The sequence below is a fragment of the Corticium candelabrum genome, chromosome 2, assembly GCF_963422355.1.
Source record: "Corticium candelabrum chromosome 2, ooCorCand1.1, whole genome shotgun sequence".
NCBI classification, from domain to species: Eukaryota; Metazoa; Porifera; class Homoscleromorpha; order Homosclerophorida; family Plakinidae; genus Corticium; species Corticium candelabrum.
Genome location: NC_085086.1, coordinates 8,500,456 through 8,511,422, shown reverse-complemented (window position 1 = coordinate 8,511,422; position 10,967 = coordinate 8,500,456). Strand labels below are relative to the sequence as shown.

General features: G+C 39.2%; 2 long non-coding RNA genes across 14 annotated transcripts; one reads left to right on the top strand and one right to left on the bottom strand.

The window, feature by feature from the left end:
- Positions 1–2,773: 2,773 nt before the first annotated feature.
- On the bottom strand, positions 2,774–5,755 carry LOC134198272 (uncharacterized). 10 transcript variants are annotated; one of them, XR_009972814.1, is made up of 10 exons: positions 5,566–5,755; positions 4,561–5,499; positions 4,392–4,505; positions 4,000–4,261; positions 3,766–3,939; positions 3,605–3,698; positions 3,339–3,536; positions 3,113–3,270; positions 3,003–3,046; positions 2,774–2,943 (listed from the first exon to the last, which is right to left on the bottom strand). It is a non-coding gene; the product is annotated as an uncharacterized LOC134198272 (long non-coding RNA). The 10 variants fall into 10 exon arrangements; XR_009972809.1 differs by having other exon boundaries at positions 2,774–3,046; positions 3,177–3,270; positions 4,561–4,625; positions 4,696–5,499; XR_009972813.1 differs by having other exon boundaries at positions 2,774–3,046; positions 3,177–3,270; positions 4,561–4,625; positions 4,696–4,781.
- An 89-nt stretch (positions 5,756–5,844) lies between these two features.
- Positions 5,845–9,556, top strand: LOC134198470 (uncharacterized). 4 transcript variants are annotated; one of them, XR_009972846.1, is made up of 6 exons: positions 5,845–5,947; positions 6,028–6,233; positions 7,293–7,339; positions 7,872–7,982; positions 8,868–8,940; positions 9,002–9,556. It is a non-coding gene; the product is annotated as an uncharacterized LOC134198470 (long non-coding RNA). The 4 variants fall into 4 exon arrangements; XR_009972845.1 differs by having other exon boundaries at positions 7,872–8,761; XR_009972844.1 differs by having other exon boundaries at positions 7,872–8,940; positions 9,002–9,226; positions 9,377–9,556.
- The last annotated feature ends 1,411 nt before the right edge of the window (positions 9,557–10,967 follow it).

Sequence of the window (10,967 nt, the reverse complement as noted above, 5' to 3'; positions counted from 1 at the left end):
TTTGGTTTTACTCGGTGAACACTTACTTACCTGATGTTCTTGTGTATTTTTTGTTGTACTTGAAAAATTCTTTATGATTTGTGTCTGGTGACCACAAAAGGGAAACTCCTGGATTTGTTTACTATATGTATACATACATATATATATATATATATATATATATATATATATATATATATATATATATATATATATATATGTATATATATACCCGTGTCGTCTTCCCCTCATTTTTGCTGTCTGTGGTAGAGTTAGCCTCTCTGGCTTCTCTTCAGCTAGGCTAACACACAAAGGAACAAGCTCACTGTGTTAATTTATGCTTTACACGTTTGCTACCTACCTAAGCCTTCAGACTTCTCAAATCTCACGATTTCGTCTTGAGACTGACAGTTTACACGATTCTCCCGACCAACCTATCGTGAAACACTCTGACGATTCGCTTTGTGCAGACCCATTAGAGCCCCGTTTATCCGGACATAGCAGATTTGTAATTAATCAAAATACGGCTCTGCTTGCTTGGGTATCCGGGGTATCTACCTGCAGTGATGGTATAACGTTTTTTAACAGAGCCTCTTAAACACACCTAATTTACGTTAATGGACGTGATTGTTTACTAAAGACAGTCTCACGATTTGGTGCAAAGTGAAGTTGAGATGTCTGTTTAGTTAACGTAGAAACACAGAGTGTAAGTTTAGTGGGATGTGCACCACCCCTACAGAGGCGTATGCATGACACGTGAGTTAGTCGTAGGATGCAGTACAGTGGCAAATGCAATGCTGTACTAAACCTCTAATATCCTGACATACGTTTCTTCTCATCATATTGCGTTTCAGTTGTTGTGCTAGTAAAAAACATAAATTTTTCGACATACATGTGATTGCAAGTAGTCAGAAAAGAATATCACCACACATCAATTAAACCACTCCAGGTAGATACATCAATCAATCATTTTCCTGGATATCTTTCTTTTAAATTTTAACGGATTTAATCCAATGTCTTGTTTCAAAATTTATCAAATTTATTTACTCGTATTTGTTGTTCTGTTCAATAATATTGCTTCTAGTACCTAATCGATCTGTATACCTTCTAGATATGAAAAGTATGCAATAATAAATTTCTAGATTAGCATATATCTTTGCAAGGTGCTGTCTGGAATACATTTTGAGTGGTTTTCCTTAATTAAGGCTTCCTGTCTACTGTCCTGACAGGGTGATCTCTAGACATCTTCATACTCCATTGTATATGTTATTTCGTTTACACAAAAACATTATGCAAATGCAAATGCAAATTATGCTAAACATGTACGTCCATGAACGACACGAAGTATACCATGGGATCCCAATTTTCTGACATACTGCGTTCGTTTCAAAAGTTTGGCCAAAATCGAAAGGGTTGTCATACTTACCTGCACATTCTTGCTTAATGACATGCATTCCTTAGGTTCTAATTTGTCCTCAGTTTCTGTTGCGCAACAATGTCATGCAGACGACGTCAGACAACTTTGCTTACGATTTATTATTGAGCCTAGATCGCGGACAAAATATATTGCAAGCGTTGGAAAAGTGTATTAGTACAGCTATTGGTCACCATTCTTACTTTTCGAACACTAGAGAATGCCCCTTGTTTGTGTTTGGTAGTCAGTGTAGACGTGATTGCCCTATCGTTATGCACCTTCGAAGAACTTCGTCAAAACAACATTCAAAATGTTAAAAATACGTAAAGAAATAGAACAGCAGCGTGAAAACAAAAATTCCATAAATAGTTACAGAATTAGACGTCACTAGTAGATGTAATGCACTTGCATCGGAAACGTCATGGCTCTCTTTGCTTCTGGATTTTGCATTCAATTTTATTTGGCAAATTTTAAGTTGGTAAAATTGGTAGCCATTTTCAAGTTGGTAAAATTGCATAACAAATACGTTGAAACCAGGAATTTCGAAAACATATTGAGCGTGCGCATACTTGTTTTGTTGATTGAACAACATGAGGTGGCTGTTTCTGGTGCCCTGCGTTGTGGCCTTTATGCCATCTATCTCGACATCATGTAGCGTCTGCTCTCAAGGATGTAACAACCGACTCGATCTAGATCCCGGGGCAAACAAATTGTACACACGTTCGTGCAGCGCCAACCAACAATTAGTTTGTCATTAGTTTGTCTGTCTGCTTGCCTGCTTGTTTCTGTCTGTCTATCTGTCTGTCTGTTTGTCTGTCTGTCTGTGTCTCTGTCTGTCTGTCTGTCTGTCTGTCTGTCTGTCTGCTTCTGTCTCAATACATATATTTACCGTAAAAACTGCCCTAGTTATACGTTTAATGATTATTCTAATACGGTTCTAGGTAAAGACTGACATGATTTTTCGAGGACAATGCGTCTGTGTGAGGGAGTCAACTAAGTGGGAGTATCTTCGTAAAGACTATCACAACGTATTACGTGTAGTCAGTAAACAGTGTATGTTGATATGCTTTCTCTTGTTCGTTGCACTTGAGCAACTTGTTGGAATAACAGATTGTGTTGTGTTGTGATGAAAGAAGGGTAAGTCCCGTGCTTGTTTACTAGACATCCCACACATCATTTCGCAACTTTACCGTCTCCGCCTCGTTTTTCCTGTTTGCATGTGTTACAGTTAGCCCTATGCGGCCTCTTTCAGCTAGGATAGTACATATATACCGTATATATTCCGTTTAAAGATAAACCCTATAGGGTACGACTATACGACTCTATATGATAAATTTTGTGATTTTGTTGTTTTGCAAATGAGTCTATAATGTAGGAGAATTTCAATAAATTTTACTAAGAATTATCATGGCATATAGTTTAATTGCCACACAATTCTGTTCACTGCCATTGTGCAGTTGCTATGACAATTGTCTTTGCAGAGACACATTGACACTTATTATCAATTGATTTCAGCCAACCACAGCAAACCTCAGTAACAATAGCTTGTCCTACATTATCAGACCAAATTTCATAGCTAAACATGTAATTCGTTGATGTTTTCACTGACAAAATATCTGGCATTGTTTGCATCGTTCCAACAGCTGTTGCCACCTTGCAGAAAAATAAGAGTAACTATCACAAAAAATTAGATATAAATACAAGTGACATGTACAGTACTCGACTGAAGACACAGCGTGTCCCATGTATAAAATGTTTCAGGGTACCGTTGAGAGACTCATACCTGAAACATGAATACAACGATAATGAACCCCATTTCTCAACAGTGTCAGGAAGGTGCCGAAGAAGATGCATTTTCATAGCCAATGATTCTGTTCCTGTATATTAAAGAAATGCATGAAGACAGCATATTCAGATAACACATAGAGAGCTTGACTAACAGTACCATAAAGTTCTTGTAGTTGATAAAGCTTCAACAAGTAATGTCAAGCCAGAGTAATGTGGTTATGAGTCAACACAGTTGCACAAAGTAAACGACATAACACTACAAACAAAGAGTAGTGTGTATGTAGCACTTTAATGTCTAACACACCAGGAAGTACAGAAAGTGATCAATGAAATAAAAATGCCCGCAACTCATTTGCTACAAACACAAATGCCAGACAAGTTTACAATTATTACAACTTCACGCAGCAACAATCATGTGTCCACCTTTTCACAATGGGACTTCTTTCAGATTTTGAGGCATGTAAATGATTGCAAACAGTGGGTGTATAGACAGCAAACGTCTGTTCCAAAATGCTACCTACAAAGAGATATTTCAGTCATCAAGCATAGCTACAGGTATAAAACTTTCTGAAAACAGAACATACTTTATCTCCAACATAGTAGAGCTTGAACTTGTCATTTAGTCACTTCTTTAGCAGTGATTGGATCACACCAAGACAAACTACATCGTCATGAATCTAATCAATTTCAATGCTCTGAACAAGATCAAATTCCCTTGCAGCTAACAGCCGAGAGGCTATGTCAAATACACCTCTGCACTACAAAACAGAAGCAGTTCCAAAGTGACTGCTATTAAATGTACAGACTTATGTACATACTGGTGTTTGTTGTTCAACTGCCTCCCACTGTCTTGTTTTATAGATTCATGACTTCTTAGTCTTGCATTGCAATCGTAAGGTCAGTAACGATGAAGGTGGTCCTCTCCGACAGTGACACCTTGATGATAACAATAGAGGCAAGTATACTTGCCATTGTGCTGAATCATGTACTTAACCATGGCTCTGGCTGGGAGATCACATATAACTAGCACAAGTCTGGCCTGACATTGTTTGGTTCCTTCTGCAGTTTGAATTGTGACGCCTAATACACATAGAAATCATGCCACATTTGCATGTTAATGTTCATTCTTAATAAATAAGAACTGAGTAATTAAGCTGCAGTTTCATGAAATTTCATTTCTCATTAATGATCATGATTATTAACAGATAACCTTCAGTTGCCAAACAGTTGAGCCGTTCCAGAACTGGTCCCAAAAAAAGCTTGAACTGGCGGCTTCTGGGGCTGGAACCAAAGACCACAAAGAAGTGTATACTTGAGTGAGTATCTAATGCATCCACATGAAAATTAATCATTTATTGCTTGTACAAGTCTAAATTTACCGATATTTTGAAGGAAGTTTATTGATGGTGAGATACACTGGCCACAGTGAACCAGCCTGAGATGTCTTAAATACCAATACACCGTCGGTATTCAGAGTCATTTTCACATTCCACGGTCAGTGGTAATACCCTGACCTGAGAATTGTCTGGTACATAGAACCACTAGTAATGTCAGATACTTTACTTCTAGTTTCCCAAGATTTCAACGCAAAATGTAGGATCTAAAATACAAATCAATCAACTACAACATGCTACACAATGCAACAATAAACAACATTAAGTAATCCTTTGAAAAGTTTGCCAAGAGCAGATACTACATTCAAAACTAGAAATTCAAATAATGATGCCCTAGCATTAACACAAACAGAGTTGGGGTATGATACAGCAGATTTGCCCAAAAGAGTTTCACAGTTTGAGCAGACATAATATTTTGTGTACTGGTGTTGATGGTGCTTCCTTTTCCAGTAGGATTTGAGACGATAAAGTGATGGCATAGCAAAATGGCCTTCAGGAAAATGTGCAAACACATTAGCTCTAGCAAATCTCCAACAGCCTTCATTGACAGTTTGTGACGAGCAATAAAGCAAATAAGCAAAACTGTACTTTCATCTAGTGTTAAACTTAAAAGGACAACAAGGAAAAGGTGTTCATCAGAAGCATCATTTTCCATACAATTTGATGTCTCAGTATTGTAACAGTCAGGTACATCGTCTCTTCCAGCCTCACTGCTAGAAATGAACTCAAAACCACTGCTGGAGTCTTCCAAATCCTCACATCAATCATCTATATCATTATAAAAATTCCTTTCTTTCAGGAACTTCAGTGTGGGAAAGATCAGCGTCAGTTCCATCACCAAGTGGTTCATCAAAGTGAACTTCGTCAAGTGCGAACCTGAATCAAGATCTAGATGTGGCATATCATCATCACGAGAACTGCATGCTAACAAACATCCCTCATATCACATGACTTGAAGACGCATATACAGTATGCTAACGTGAATCTTACCATCGTTCGTTGACCTCGGCCAGTTTGCCTAGATTTGCGTAGCGGTACCCGTGAAGACAATTCTTCATTTATGAGAGTCTCAATCAACTCTAATCTGACACGTCTTAGCATATTATCTGTATTGCGAAGGTACTCCTCGTACCTCTCTGCTTGCTTCTAGACATGTCGCTATTGTGCTAAGACAGCTAAGGTCCCGTACTCTACACTCCCGTATATTCTAATTCCTTTCTGTGCTGTGACTTCACAGAGTCTTTCAGGCATGTGCTGGCCCTTAGAGCCATCTCCACGTTTCGCATGCAGCAAGTTGACACGGCCGAAAAGAGAGTGAGTAAACCGGCTTCAATCCTGGACGCGTACGAAGTAGATCCATGTGTCTACGAAAGTAAGTTCGCACCAATACATCTACTCGTGTGGTCATTCGATATCTAGAATATGCGTCTGCATGGACGTGTCTGTCTGTAGGTATGGAATCCGGTGGTGACACGATGCATATGGCAGCGTCACGGTTCATTTTGTGGAAGACCAGGAGGAGCTCGCGATCGACAACTCAAAAGCTTGGGAAGTACGAGGCTGTGACGATCAGGCGGTCAAGCTCGCGCATAGGTGATCAAGCTAGGGCCTAATGGACGCCTATGCGTGAATTTTACGAAGCTCGAGTTGTTCAAGCGGTGAGTTTGTACAGCAAAACGTGTAATTTATGAGTATGGTATCACAGGTATGCTGTAATAATTACGAGTACATGTACCATAGTATACTGTAGTTGTATGCCGACCAGGGCAGGTAATAAGTCTGAAAACTAGACGTCCTAACCTTCACTTCAACAATAGATGATGTAGAAATCTCACTTACCTATTGACTCTAGCAACATGGAAAAGGGTTTGAATGAAGCTTGTGTAAAATTTTATTTTGGAAAGATCTGTAGCAAACTGGTTACATGTTCTGTTGTCTAAGTAAAGAGGACTGTGCAGGCTTATAATGTAGTAAGAGTTTGTCTGAAATGATTGGGATGTGGAAATTTGATTGGGTTGGTGTAGATTTGGAACAAATGAAATTCTTGTGGGCTATTCCTGTCGCTTGGACCTGCTCCTCGTCCAGTGACATTTTCTTGCTATTTATTTCTTTGATTACTAGAGTACTTTACTGCTGGTGGAGCTACTGTTGCCTACTTAATTTAGACAAACTTTGTCTTTTAACAGTACTTGTAATGTAGGTATATATACATACGTACATTGATGCACACATATCTGCATGCATGCTTGCATACAGACAACACAGACAGACAGACAGACACTCACACAGACAACACGTGCATACATACATACATACATACACAAACATACAATGTAACATATTTTTTCTTCCCATAAAATATACATAGGACGTATTTGTGACCCTATCATTATAGAACAAACTTACACAGCATGACTACCTGGTCACCGACCACTACTAAATCAGATAACAAACAGGCAAAATGTACTAATGTTGTGTACATACGTACATACATACATACATACATACATACATACATACATGCATGAATACATAAATACATACATTAATTATCATACATACATACATTATCATACATACATACATACATACATACATACATACATACATACATACATACATACATACATACATACATGCATGCATGCATACATACATATATAGTTTGTATGCATTTACAGTGATTTATAATAAAGGTTGCTGCATCCCACTTGTAGAATCCTCTCTTCTGCAAGGAAAAAGACGACTTGGCTTGGACCAAAGGGTAAGCTTTAAGTTAATGTACTACCTTATACCGTATTCTTGCACCCTTTTGCTGCATGCCAGTATATGTGAAAATTTCCAAAATTAGTTTGTCCCTATCTGGTACCCAAACCAGCATGCCCATAGGGCACGCAGTGCTGGTTTAGAGCGAGCAGCACTGGGTATGCAAGGGCATGGTGTTGCGCATGCTTTTAAATGGCGGCTGAACAACACCAGCATGTGGCAGACGCTAGAGAGGAAGCGTGGTATGGTACTTACCTACTGGTAGTTGTTAAAGATTAGTTTGCTCAGTTGTGTTTCACTTTATCATGACTTAGAAGCGTATTGTTGGTCTCCCTTCAGGTACAGTAGTCATTTCAAACCAGCACAGCATGTACTTACAGCATGTGGTTTTTACCACCCACTTCCCTTATTTGCGGCATGCAGGTAATTCCGGCAGTATATGGGCACTCTGTTATTTTGAAGTTTATACCCACATGCAGCAGAAGGTGCTGGAATACTGTTAATGTAACTAAGCTATCTTGTACATATAGGAAATAGTTGAATCACTGTCTTTAAATAAGAAGAAATCTGGCAGCAAGGTAAAGAAGACAGCTGCTAAGAAGCGCAGTCTAGCTCTGACACAAAGTTCTCCCGATTTTGGGGTAACATGTGCAGTATGTTGACTTGACACTCATTCTGGTGTCTATCTTGTTATGTATATTGGGTGATGTGTATTGTTTATGTTGTGGTAGAGTATGTCTTTGTGTAGCCTCCAACTTCTAAACTTCTTTCTTAGCTGCGGGTGGGGTGAGTACTTAAAAGTCTGGGGCAGAAAGGGTCTGGACAGGTTTTATACAAACTGATATAAACATTACGGCAAATCTAGATTTGATCTCATCAATCAGAATACGACATTTTGGATTTGAAGCCTTATTAGTGAGCTTCATTCTGATTAAATAGTGTTTTAGATCTTGAAGACCCAGCCATCTGGTTATTTTGCCAGCACTTAGTGACTTTGTGACAGGGTAGTGGTTCCACTTGTGACAAAGATATCTTTACTTGGTGCATCAGTGCATCTAGTGCCTAGCAGCTTGCTAGTGACGTCATCATCTAGAAAATGGTATTGATTGACATAAATAAGCTCTTGACACACACACAGAGTAGACTGTAGTATAAGCATTATTGGCATTATCAGAACCAATTGTAATGAAGTAGGCTAAATGTCTATCTCTATCAGTCAATGTCCATTAACCATTGTAATCATTGTTTCAACTATTGGCCAAAACCTTTCACAATAATTGCATCTTGTATTACAATCATTTCTGCAACTTATTGTAGAGCAGTTCAATTTGTAGGCGGTACTGTGAGACAGCTTATATAGCTATAAGCATTGCATTTGAAGCCACTTTCTATAGGAATAATCAGCGATTGGGAATATTCAGTGAGTGCAACTGTAAACATACATTGTCACAGTGTCATTACGCGTGTGAATGTCTTAGTGATAATTTCTCAATGCTAATCTGATGTGTTGATTTTGTACTTTGTAGAAATCTGGTATTGACCACGATAATGAAGAGTTCAAGTGCTCATTGGACACTACAATCAAATTTGAATATTACTGTAATTTGATCCATGTATGCCAGGTTTGTTTACCATGATTTTAACTGTACGGTGTTTCTAGCTTTTCCAGATTGTTGTATGTTTGTTGATGACCAATGCTACAGTGTTAAGGCTAGCAGACTTGCTGAGAAGCGAGTGGAAATGCCTGCTTGTTGCCCCAGCCAGCTTGTTTCAGGCCTCATGGTCGTTCTGTTTTTGCTGGAAGTCCTTGCTACTTCATCTGTGAATGGCAGCAAGGATGTCACCAAGCATGCTCTTGATCCCAACCTTGTTGGAGCTATAAGGAGTGAGTAATTAACACTGGAATTTGTTAATGGTTAGAAAGACATTATTATTAATGATTGAAACTATTTTTATAAAGATTAACATAATAAGTAGAAGTTTGCATGCATGTAACATTGTGAAGTTTCATAATTAGTTCAATCAACTTTATTAGTATCTGTAGTACGTCACTGTCTTCAACTATTTCCGGTGGGCAGCAATGAAGCCAGAAAGGACTGTCTACAGAAGTTGAATAAAGGCATGACTGATAAAATGTATTGGCCTAGCTAAGAAGATGGAAAACTAGGTAGTTGCAGGTTTAGTTCTGTTGTGTTCAAATATATTGAAAACTTTCACTGCGATTACACTGTGAGTCCTAGCGGACGTGTGATGAGTTCCAGCGAGTATACAATGAGCAGCTAGGGGTAAAACAAAGCGGATCACAGCGTTGACGCGACGTGCAAGCTAGCTATAGGATTGTATTGTACTACAATACTAGTAATCTTCTTGTCCTCTATTCCAGATGTGTATCCGGTATCCACACAACACTAATTACATCACTACATTTTCCGGATTCCCTCTAATGAGAAGTTGTGCTGCGTTAGACCGTTAACACTACACTTCCTAGAACACTATGTTTGCTCCTCTTACGTGAAGTTATCGTACGCTAGACACAGTCACTGCGCCAATTTAGTGTTTTTACTATTCTGCCTGATCTCGTCTTAGTAACCACTCCTTGTGGTTGTTTCGAGTGTTCCTCGTCTCCTCCTTCTTGCGCGTCTGCGTCTAGCTACTCCTCTGTGTCAGTCCTCATCTGGTTCTTTTCTTCATTCTCGTGATAGACTAGAAGATTGATTATTCTAGTACAATACAATCCTTTATGGTACCAGGAGTGGGGTACCATTTAGGATTGTATTGTACTATACTAATCAATCTTCTAGTTCTCTATCCCGGATGTTTACCCGGGTATCCACACAACACTAATTGCATCACTATACAAGCCAGCAAAGTCGCGAAGAAGCGTCGCAGATTATCGTCAAAATGCCATAGTAGTACCTCACAGCAACTTACTACCTGCTCGCTGCTCTAGTGCTTAGTGTCGATAGCAAAGGTATAGAGAAACTGACAGGAAGCTCGCAGCGTGCTCGCGGCGAGACTTTCTTTCGGGAATTATCGTGACGTAGGCTATTAGCTAAGCTAGAAGCAAACGGAAAATTACCACTATATTGCTTCTTTATTCCAAATACCGGAAGATGTTACAGGTGTGGCGCAGTGATCATGACAAGATAATCTTGTCTAGACGATCACCGTCTCAGATTAGAAGGAAACCTCTTCGCTTCTTGGAAAAATCGACAAGAACGGTACATGCAACGGTTACAAGTCATCCCGTTTACATCTAGACCGATAATTCGCTGGCTATATCTCCCTGTTTTTCCTATCCACATGTTTGTAAGCCATCACCTGCACTAGAGTAGTACGACCAATTACACACGTACAGTACACACCATGCACTGTATAAGTAGAATACAGAGTCCTGCATGGTAGTAATTGGGTTACAGTACAGGCAGTTGCATGGATCTAGCTTCACGCAATGCAATTACCGTTGAACGTCCTTATATCAAGGAAGTAGCGCATGCCTTGACGTCGACTTGTTCTGGCATCTTGGACACGATGAGGTCTGTCTGCTTCATAGTCTTGGCTGTGGCTGTCACGACGCCTGTTTCAAATTCATGTGATGTCTGTACTTCAGGATGTAGCAATACAAT